Below are 9,271 nucleotides of genomic sequence, written 5' to 3' on the forward strand. Positions count from 1 at the left end.
GCTACAGGTCTGGTGCTGCTTAGGATTTTGGGGAGCAAATCAACAAATGGGAACTCCCTTTTGTCTCTCTCAAATTTATTAATGAATTAAAACGAAAAATGTGAATGCCCACTCCCCACATAAAGGAGTAGAAACAATGGAATTCAGAGTGGGGCTTAAAATATGCATCACATTGTCCATGTTCTGCTAATTTCTCTCTAAGCTCACTAGTGGACATTAAAAAGAAAAAGTCTTATAAGCTATTTGATAACATCAGAGACATTAGAAAGAAACTAGATATATAGAAAAATAAGTGTTTGTAATAAGATCATAGATATATTTTTCCTGGGGATCCTCAAAAAATGACATGACGTGATGACATAACACTTTTACAATATTCTTTTCATAAAGATGAACATATAGGAACAACAGTTCATGAGAAAGGCACTTGAATTCAAGACTTCAGTTGAGCATCTTGAGCTCCTCTGGGGAAGATATGAACTATACATGAAATAATACTTGTTTTCGAAAAAAAGGATCTAATTTTATCACTTAGGATATCACGTATCCACATGTTTACAAACTGTAAATTACATCCCTGTCTTTTTTCCAATATTAAGACACTGAATTCAAACCAGGGATGTGAGAATGTTTGAGATTGAGATACTATAATATTTTTTCCTGGGTGTTGAGAAGTAGCTGAGCCTAAGTGCCACAGACCCCAGAAGCCATGGCAGCATGACCAAGGGCAAGATGAGAGCCTTAAGTTTCCTAGAATTCAGTTCTTATCAAACTTAGTTATGTAATTCAATTCTGAGGAATGAATGGGTGATCCAGGTGAACCTGTCTTCAGGTGGGGAAATGGCAACACAACATAACCAGCACCCAACCTGCGTGAGCCCTGCAGAGAGGAAGAGTGGTCTTTCCAGCACAGTATCTGCAACAATGCATAGCAACAGGAGATTGTCACACCTTTAACAGCTAACCACAAGTTGTGTTTTGTGGTTCCACAGCAAACCAGTAAAGTGCAGCACCAACCAACACTTTTATAACAGAACAATAATGTCTCAACTGTGAATAAAAATGATTGACTTTGTTAAATGTAGATACTTGCCAGCAATTAATTATATAGCTTCAAACTATCATTTTATGACACAAAAATTTTGTAATTAGCTTGACCATTTGTCATTTCAAAATCAGTTGGCTTTTACAGAGTATACAGAGACAGAAAGTGGAAATTAAGATTTTTCCTCAGCTATTCTGGGAGCACTTAACAAATGAAATATTTCTCACAATCTAGTCTACCATCTCCAGGATGTATTTCTGAGTAGCATAAGCATCCTCGGATTTTATTGATCTGGAATTGAAAATAAAAGAATAATGACGCCCAATGGAACATCAATTGGTGTAGTTCTAAACTCAATACATTCTATTTCAGATATTATTTCAGTTTAGGACTTCAACTTGTGTTCTTTTGGCATAAATTAATAATGTGTACAAGAAAAGAGGAAAGTCCAAAGTCCTTGCAACAATTGCCATACTTTGCCAGAGCTGATTAAATTAATTTGTCACCACAATATGTTAAAAGGTTAGGGGGAAGGAAGGTATTTTGTGATGAAAATGGGTCACAAAAGGAGGGAAAGACAACTGCCCATGTTTGGTGCCATAGCTTCAATATTCTTTCACTTTTTATAGCATAGTACAACGACTTTTAATGGCCTAAATATTCTAGTATATCTATTAGGAGATATGTCTATATTTTGGGCTTTCCTACAGGAATATAAGTCTTTGGAGGCAGACTTTTTAAGTGTAATCTCCAACTCTTTTTTTAAATGTTTATTTATTTGAGAGAGAGAGAAAGAGAGAGAGAGAGTGAGCAGAGATAGCTCCCATCTGATTATTCACTCACAAATGCCTTCAACAGCCAGGACCCAGACAGAGCCAAATTTGGGAGCTGGAGTTCAATTCGGGTCCTCTATATGGACTACAGAAAGATAAGTACTTGGACCATCAGGCTTGAGCCCAGGAGCTGCATTAACAGGAAGTTAGAGTCAGGAGCTGGAGATGGGAATCAAACCCAGGTACTAGAAAGTGGGATGCAAGATTCTTAACCAATTTTTTTATTGCTAGGCTAAAACACCTACCCCTCTAATTCTTTGATTTAAGAACTGTGTCACTGTTCCAATAACTTCATTCCCTCTGAATTTATCTTTTATGTGTAGAATGTGAATATATATATAGCTAATCACATACTAACAGGGTTAAGTTAAATGGCCAATGCTTCTAAAAATATTGTTATTTAAGATGAATATATCAGGGAAATAAAATACAAAATATATAACTGGTCACTTTAGATTGTTTAAAAAGGTATGGAGCAAATAGGACACTATATAATTTTTTAAATTATTTATTTATTTATTTATTTTTGACAGGCAGAGTGGACAGTGAGAGAGAGAGACAGAGAGAAAGGTCTTCCTTTTCCGTTGGTTCACCCCCCAATGGCCGCTATGGCCGGCGTACCACGCAGATCCAAAGCCAGGAGCCAGGTGCTTCTCCTGGTCTCCCATGCAGGTGCAGGGCCCAAGGACTTGGGATATCCTCCACTGCACTCCTGGGCCACAGAGAGAGCTGAACTGGAAGAGGAGCAACCAGGACAGAATCTGGCACCCCGACCGGGACTAGAACCCGGTGTGCTGGTGCTGCAAGGCAGAGGATTAGCCTACTCTGCCGCGGCGCCGGCCAACACTATATAAATTTTAAATACTTAGTAACACAAACATTACATTTACTTCTAAGTTATATCAAAATAAGTCTGTGAGGCACACCCATTTTTCGCCAAATCATCATTTAATATCTTAAAAAAGTAAATGTCAGTCTTATGAATTGGGAGATCTTTGTAGTTTATTGGTTGTAACAGCTTCCAGAGACATGAAGGTGGAGGCTGATGTCATAGCGCTTTTGCAAGGACCTACCAGGGTCATCTGTCTACTCTAGTTTTGTCCTGTCTTCCTCATGTTTCTTTCTCTCCATGCACTTCTGGAATATCTCTTGCTTAGTAGCAAATGAGCATGTCTTTAAAAATTTGCAAAATTTTTACAACTTGAAATAGCTTCTGACAGGGTAATTTTCAAATTGTCCCATTAGGATCCACTTCATGAATGGTGGGTTGAACCTCTATTGTCTTTGTCTCCACTACCTGGTTTTCCTTTCTGTCCTAGTAATAAGATTTTAACTAAGGACAACTCCCAGGTTTGCTCACATTAGTATGTTAGACTTCTGGGAAACATCCTTAAAGGAGTCAGCCTTACTTTCCTTTGTCCTCTTTCCTTTGAAAGGCAAATGTGAACATGGGGGCTGGAACCAAGACACAGAAGCCAAATGTTGAAGGCTGCAGAGTCAGAAAAGACACACAGCCTTGTCTTCTTTGTATCACAGGTAGATATGATTCCTAAGCTACTCTGCTCGGGTGACTACAAACATTTGTTTTGGGTCTTGTGGCAATGCCAAGCTATACCTTAACAAGCGTAGATTCTATGCCATCTTCACAGAATCTGGATAAATCACAGCCAAGCAGAACACTTGTCATTCACTGAATTACACCAGATCATGTCTTAATTACTATAGAGAAATTGTTTTGGAAATATAATTTGTTTCAAAATTTTAGATCAATGATATCATTTGGACTTTCTAACACATGACTTAATTTTTTCTTTCCAAACTGTTTTTAAGTCTTCAATACATTTTTCTATCATGGACTTCTCATGTTTTAAAAAGTTAATTATTTAGTCTCATTTGATCAAGAAATAAGGGGAAACTAGTATCTTTTCATTGTGAACATATTCTAGAATCTCTGGCCACTGAGTTTTAAAAAAACTGATAAGATAACATGTTTTCCCATGAAATATAATAATTTAATGCTTGCTACTGATTAGTATTTTCCATTGACTTACTATTTTGACTTTCCCTAGTTAAAAGTATACCTTCCGGTTAGATTTGTACCTCTGGGATGGGCTGCAAAACAGAGTTGATACAGCATTTCTTTAACCACTGTGGCCAACATCAATGATTTATGACCAGATTACTATAATCCCAACTACTAATACTTAAAGCTCCACTTGAATGGGTTTAGCCAGTACGTGCCAACGTGAACAATTCTGGGAGGTGGTGAGCGCAGTGAAACTAGTCACCCGAGATACACCTGGCTTTAAATCCTGGCATTGACACTTATCACTCTATTCCTCCTGGCTTATATCTTAGAATTCTCTGGCTCATATCTGAAAACAGGAGCTATAACACCAGTTTCATCGGTCAGTTAAAAACAGTCCTTTCTGGCGTCGGTAGTCTGTTAATGTTAACATCTTTCCCCTACTAGAGCATTCTGACATAATGACCATATGGGACCATGAAAATCTAGACCACTGTTTCTGAGGACTTATTCAGAAACAGTGAATTGGTACCAAGGGTTGTTGCTGGTCTCGCTCACAGGAACTAGAGCAGTCATCTCTCTTTGAGCTACAATTGGCTCTCTGTATCCACAGATTCCACATTATGGATTCAACCAACCAAAAATAGAAAATATTCATTTGTGCTGAGCATCTACAGATGTTTTTCTTGTTATTATTCCTAAAATAACATGGGATAACAACTATTACATAGCATTTACATTGTATCAGCTACTATAAATTATGATTTAAAGTATACAGGAGGACATGCACAGCTTATTTACAAATACTATGCAATTTTATATAAAGCATTTGAACATCTGCAGATTTGGTGTTTGTGGGGAGTCCTGGAACCAAACTTCTAGGCATAGATACCCAGTGATGATTTGAGTTTATACAGTAGAATCCATGGGAAGAGGACAAGAACTGAGTACTCTCAGATGTACTAGACTCCAAGCAGAGAACTTCCCTCCTCTCCCTACCCTTCTCACTACCTTGTTATCTCTTGGTGAACTACAGACTAAGTCTCTTGGCCAAGTAGGGTTTTGTCATGGGCGTGAATAGATCAAACACATATCAATTCCCTTAGACATTGTGTATATGGGAGTTAGGAGGCCTGATTATCACTAGTCACTAGTGCCACTTACTAGTTGTATGACCCTAAGCAAAAAGGGGGGAGGGGCAAAGAGGAATAAATGGAGTGATTGCTGGAAATTCTGTCACATGTTAGATACTTGGTGACATTATTTAATTTCATCCTCACCCTTTCCAGATGAAGAAACTAAGGCTTCTTTGAAATGAGTAATCTGTTCAAAAATTATGCACTGGCTAAGTTGAAAGCCATGCCCTGGATGTGTGTTTGGCACAGTGGTTGAGACACTGCTTGGAATGTTCACATCCCATGTTGGAGTGCCTGGGTTCAAGTCACCATTCTGCTTCCCATCCAGTTTCCTGCTAATTTGCACCCTAGGAGACAGAATGTGAGGGCCAAAGTAACTGGGTCCCAGTCACCCACACAGGAGACCAAGACTGAGTTCAGGTTTCCTGGATGTGGCTTGGCCCAACCTTTCAAATAAAATAGAAGAAAAAAAAAGATCCCTATTACCATGTTTGCTACATTTACTGCTTCCTCTTTGACCTAATTGAGCCTTTATTCCTTCTGCAAAATGCTGTGCGATGGATGTTCTGTAAGGTTCCTTAAACTCTTAAATCCTATAATTCCATCCTCTTTACTCTAAATGTAGGAATATAAAACTTACTAAGCTTTTTAAAGACTTAATAAGTCTTCTCCAGTAAATGTTCACACTATGTTTGGCTCAGTATAGTAGGTACTTTTAAATGTGGAAGATGTAGAAAAGATAAATACATATAATTGGAGTAGGAAATAAAGAATTAGGTACTTGTCATTTTCTGTAGGTATCTTTTTTCTTTAAAAGGCTATTTAAAATCTAAATATGCTTATTATTTATTTTTTAAAATTTAGATTATACAACAGAACACAAATGAAACAATTGAAAATTCATGCTGTGTTGAAAGAAGAAAAGGATTCAACAAGTACAATTGAGCCCCACAGGAGACATGGTTATAGACATGTTATAGCTGAAGGAGCCAAGGGTACAAAAGATTATTAGCTTAACTCCATTTTAGCCTTCCTGGGTTGGCTCGACAATCAACACAGCAATATCTAACACTTAGCTTCCTGCATTTGTCACACACATTTTGAGTTCAAAGATGTGAGTCTCACACTGATTTAAAAAGAAAAAGATTTCCTAGTCTTCCTTAGCACCATAATGCTTTCTTTTCTTTTCCTTTTCTTTTTTCTTTCCTTTCCTTTCCTTTTCTTCTCTTCCTTCCCTTCCTCCCTCCCTCCCTTCTTCCTCCCTCCCTCCCTTCTTCCTTCCTTCCTTCCTTCCTTCCTTCCTTCCTTCCTTCCTTCCTTCCTTCCCCTTGATTAGCGAAGCCAGTTATATACTGAAGCTCAACTATAATACCCTTTGAATGGCAGGTTAGATTATATATTTAATGGATGTGTCTGCCCTAGTCATAAACAGTATGTCCCCTTCTAGGTCAACAAGATATTCCGCATTTGGTTGGGATCTTATTATCCCTACTAATTGTTCTTTGTGTATCTATTTGAACAATAGGTTGAGGTTACTCTATTCTTATTCACATCAAGCCCGTGCTTTTCTGAAACATATTAGAATTTGCATTTTGCTTTAGCTCATAATACAGTAATATTGGAAGCTGCTGGAAATTAGAGGTATTTCAAAGAGATGCAGAGAACATTTCTTCAGTGACTCAGTAAGTTGTATAGGTAGGTTCATAATGGAATGGGCATTTAGGTAAAGTGAGAGAGGTGCAGAGGTCACAGCTTCTGATGCAGATGTTCTGTGAAAAGGTAACCTGGTCCATTTCCCTGCAGTTTCTTTAACAGTACTGTTTACGACACACTCTAGCTGACTCACTTTATGGATCACTTTTTGGCAGATGTAAAATTCACCATTTGATTCCAGATTTTATTGTTATCTGAACCTCCCTGGCACAATACATGATTTTCAAGCACATGAGGCTTCCACTGGGGTCATGTGCATTGTGAACTTTGGGCAAGGACAAATGGCTCAACTATCCCCTGGAAATAGAATTTCAGGGCCCTTTACTTCTTTTCCAAATTTCCCAATTAATCAGCCCACATATGTATTTGTGTATGCAGTTTTTGCAAGAGCATAAATACTACCAAATAGCTGTTGGGGTAGCTTGATTTATTTGCAGCTGACTTCAATGTTCCTAGTCTTCCCCATGTTTTGACCCAATTAAGCACTCTTAAAAAAAGAAGGTTCATTTAAAGATGTGTGAACAAAAAGGCAGCGAGTTCTTCATGTCATCTGCCCTTCCTGATTCCAGTATGAGAGGTTTTTACAGTCCAGGCATTCAGACATCCCCAGGTGTATGTGGCAAGCAAATCATGTGAGGCCAGTAATCTCCCTGGGATCTAACATCAATACTGGGTTCCCAAATTCATTTGGTTTTCTTCGTCCTCCTCCTCCTCATCATCCCCATCCTCCTCTTCCTCCTCCTCCTTCTTTCTATAGTGAGGTCAAGAGAGGTCAAGTTGAGTCTCAAAGCTAGGTCTGAGCCAGTGAAATGTGTCCCAGAGCAATGTTAACATCTGGTTAACACTCAATTCTCTGCAGCATAAAAGCTCCGTTAACATTTAAGAATATTGCTAAGCAGTGAGTTAAGTTTTGGAATCCATTCTCTTTCCCAGTGAGGGAACAAGGGTATCCCAATGATGTGAAGGTGGAAGACTCCTCTATAGGTCAGAGGGAGGAGCCTGCTGCCATCCTCATCTTGTTTGCCTAGAAAGGGTTGAGACTCAAGGTCATCGTTCTTGACTGCTCCTGTCAAAACCACCACGGCTACCAGCAAGGGGGAATAGCTAACAACAATCTGCAGTGGAAAATCCCTACAACACAAATGAATGCTTTGTAGCCCTTGCTTTTTAAATCCGCAGTCAAATAATTGCAAACTGAACTTTAAAGCCATCCTGTTAGAAGTGTGACTGGCATCCAGGCATGTGGCTGTCGGATGAATCACATTATAACTTGGTTGTCATGGTGCTTCAAAACGTACACAGAATTTTCTATGTAACAACCACAACAATTGGCATCATGTATTGGGAGCTTGCATTCTGCCAAGGGTAGTTCTAAGCCTTTTATAGGCATCTTCTCATTTAATTCCCACGGCTGGCCACACAGGGGGAAGCTGTAAGATTGGGACTGCTTAGGTTTGTCGTGGCACTGTGATTTTCTAGCTGTGTGGCCTTGCTGCATTTATGTGTCCAGGTTTCCTTTGACCTTCGCAGCTATCTTGTAAGGGACCTGGAATTTCCCCACTTACTGAAGTGGAAACAGAGTCAGAGATTTTAGAACAGTAGCCTGGAATGAGTTCAGTCTATCAACAGAAAATCTCTTATATTTTCTCCTGCTCTCCACTCCCACTACAAGAACACTTAATTCAAAAAATCATCATTTTTGAGTTCATTGTAATAACCGCCATCGATCCTTCTCAAATTTACATTCAGAGTGATTGTCCTACAAACACATCACATCCTCTGTCATGAGCTGCTTAACACCATTAGTGGCTTTCCATTGCTGTGATGAGCAAACAAACTTTTAACCTGGTCCATAAGGAGATTGTGTTTCACTACCTGCCTGCCAAATCACACTGTTCTCACAACAGTTTGCCTCTTGCTCTCCTTAGTAAGTTAAGATAGGCAACAAAGGTGGGCATCTTGTCACCTGAACTATTTTATAAGATAAGCCTGCTACAGAAAAATATGAAACCTAATCTCCCCTTTGGTATTCACAACAGACTGTCCCCAACTAACAAGTGTATAAACACTCCACCTGTTCTACCCTGGCTGCTTGAGACTAAGATTGCATTTTCCCATAGATTCCATGTTATAAAAATCAGTTAAGTTCTAAGACCATAAAAGCCTATTTTGTCTACACACTAGAAAAACTATGCTGCTGAAAGCACTGTAGCTTCCTATTTGACAGAATAACAATACTTGACAAAAATAACAATATTTGACAAAATAACAATAGCCGATATTTATTTAATACTTACAACATACCAAGTGACATTTTCAGCATTTGGTATATATTTACTCCCGTCACGTTTATGAGGCAGTTTTGTTGTAATCCCTATTGTACAGATAATAAAAATGAGGCACGTAGTAGACTCGAATGAGGAGAAATATTTCAAGCTAAGTTAAACTATAATCATAGAATTTATGAGGAAAATCATGCTCAAATGCCCCCTATTCTCACTTCTAACATTAGTGGGAT

Source organism: Oryctolagus cuniculus, chromosome 7 (genome assembly GCF_964237555.1).
Source record: "Oryctolagus cuniculus chromosome 7, mOryCun1.1, whole genome shotgun sequence".
NCBI lineage: Eukaryota > Metazoa > Chordata > Mammalia > Lagomorpha > Leporidae > Oryctolagus > Oryctolagus cuniculus.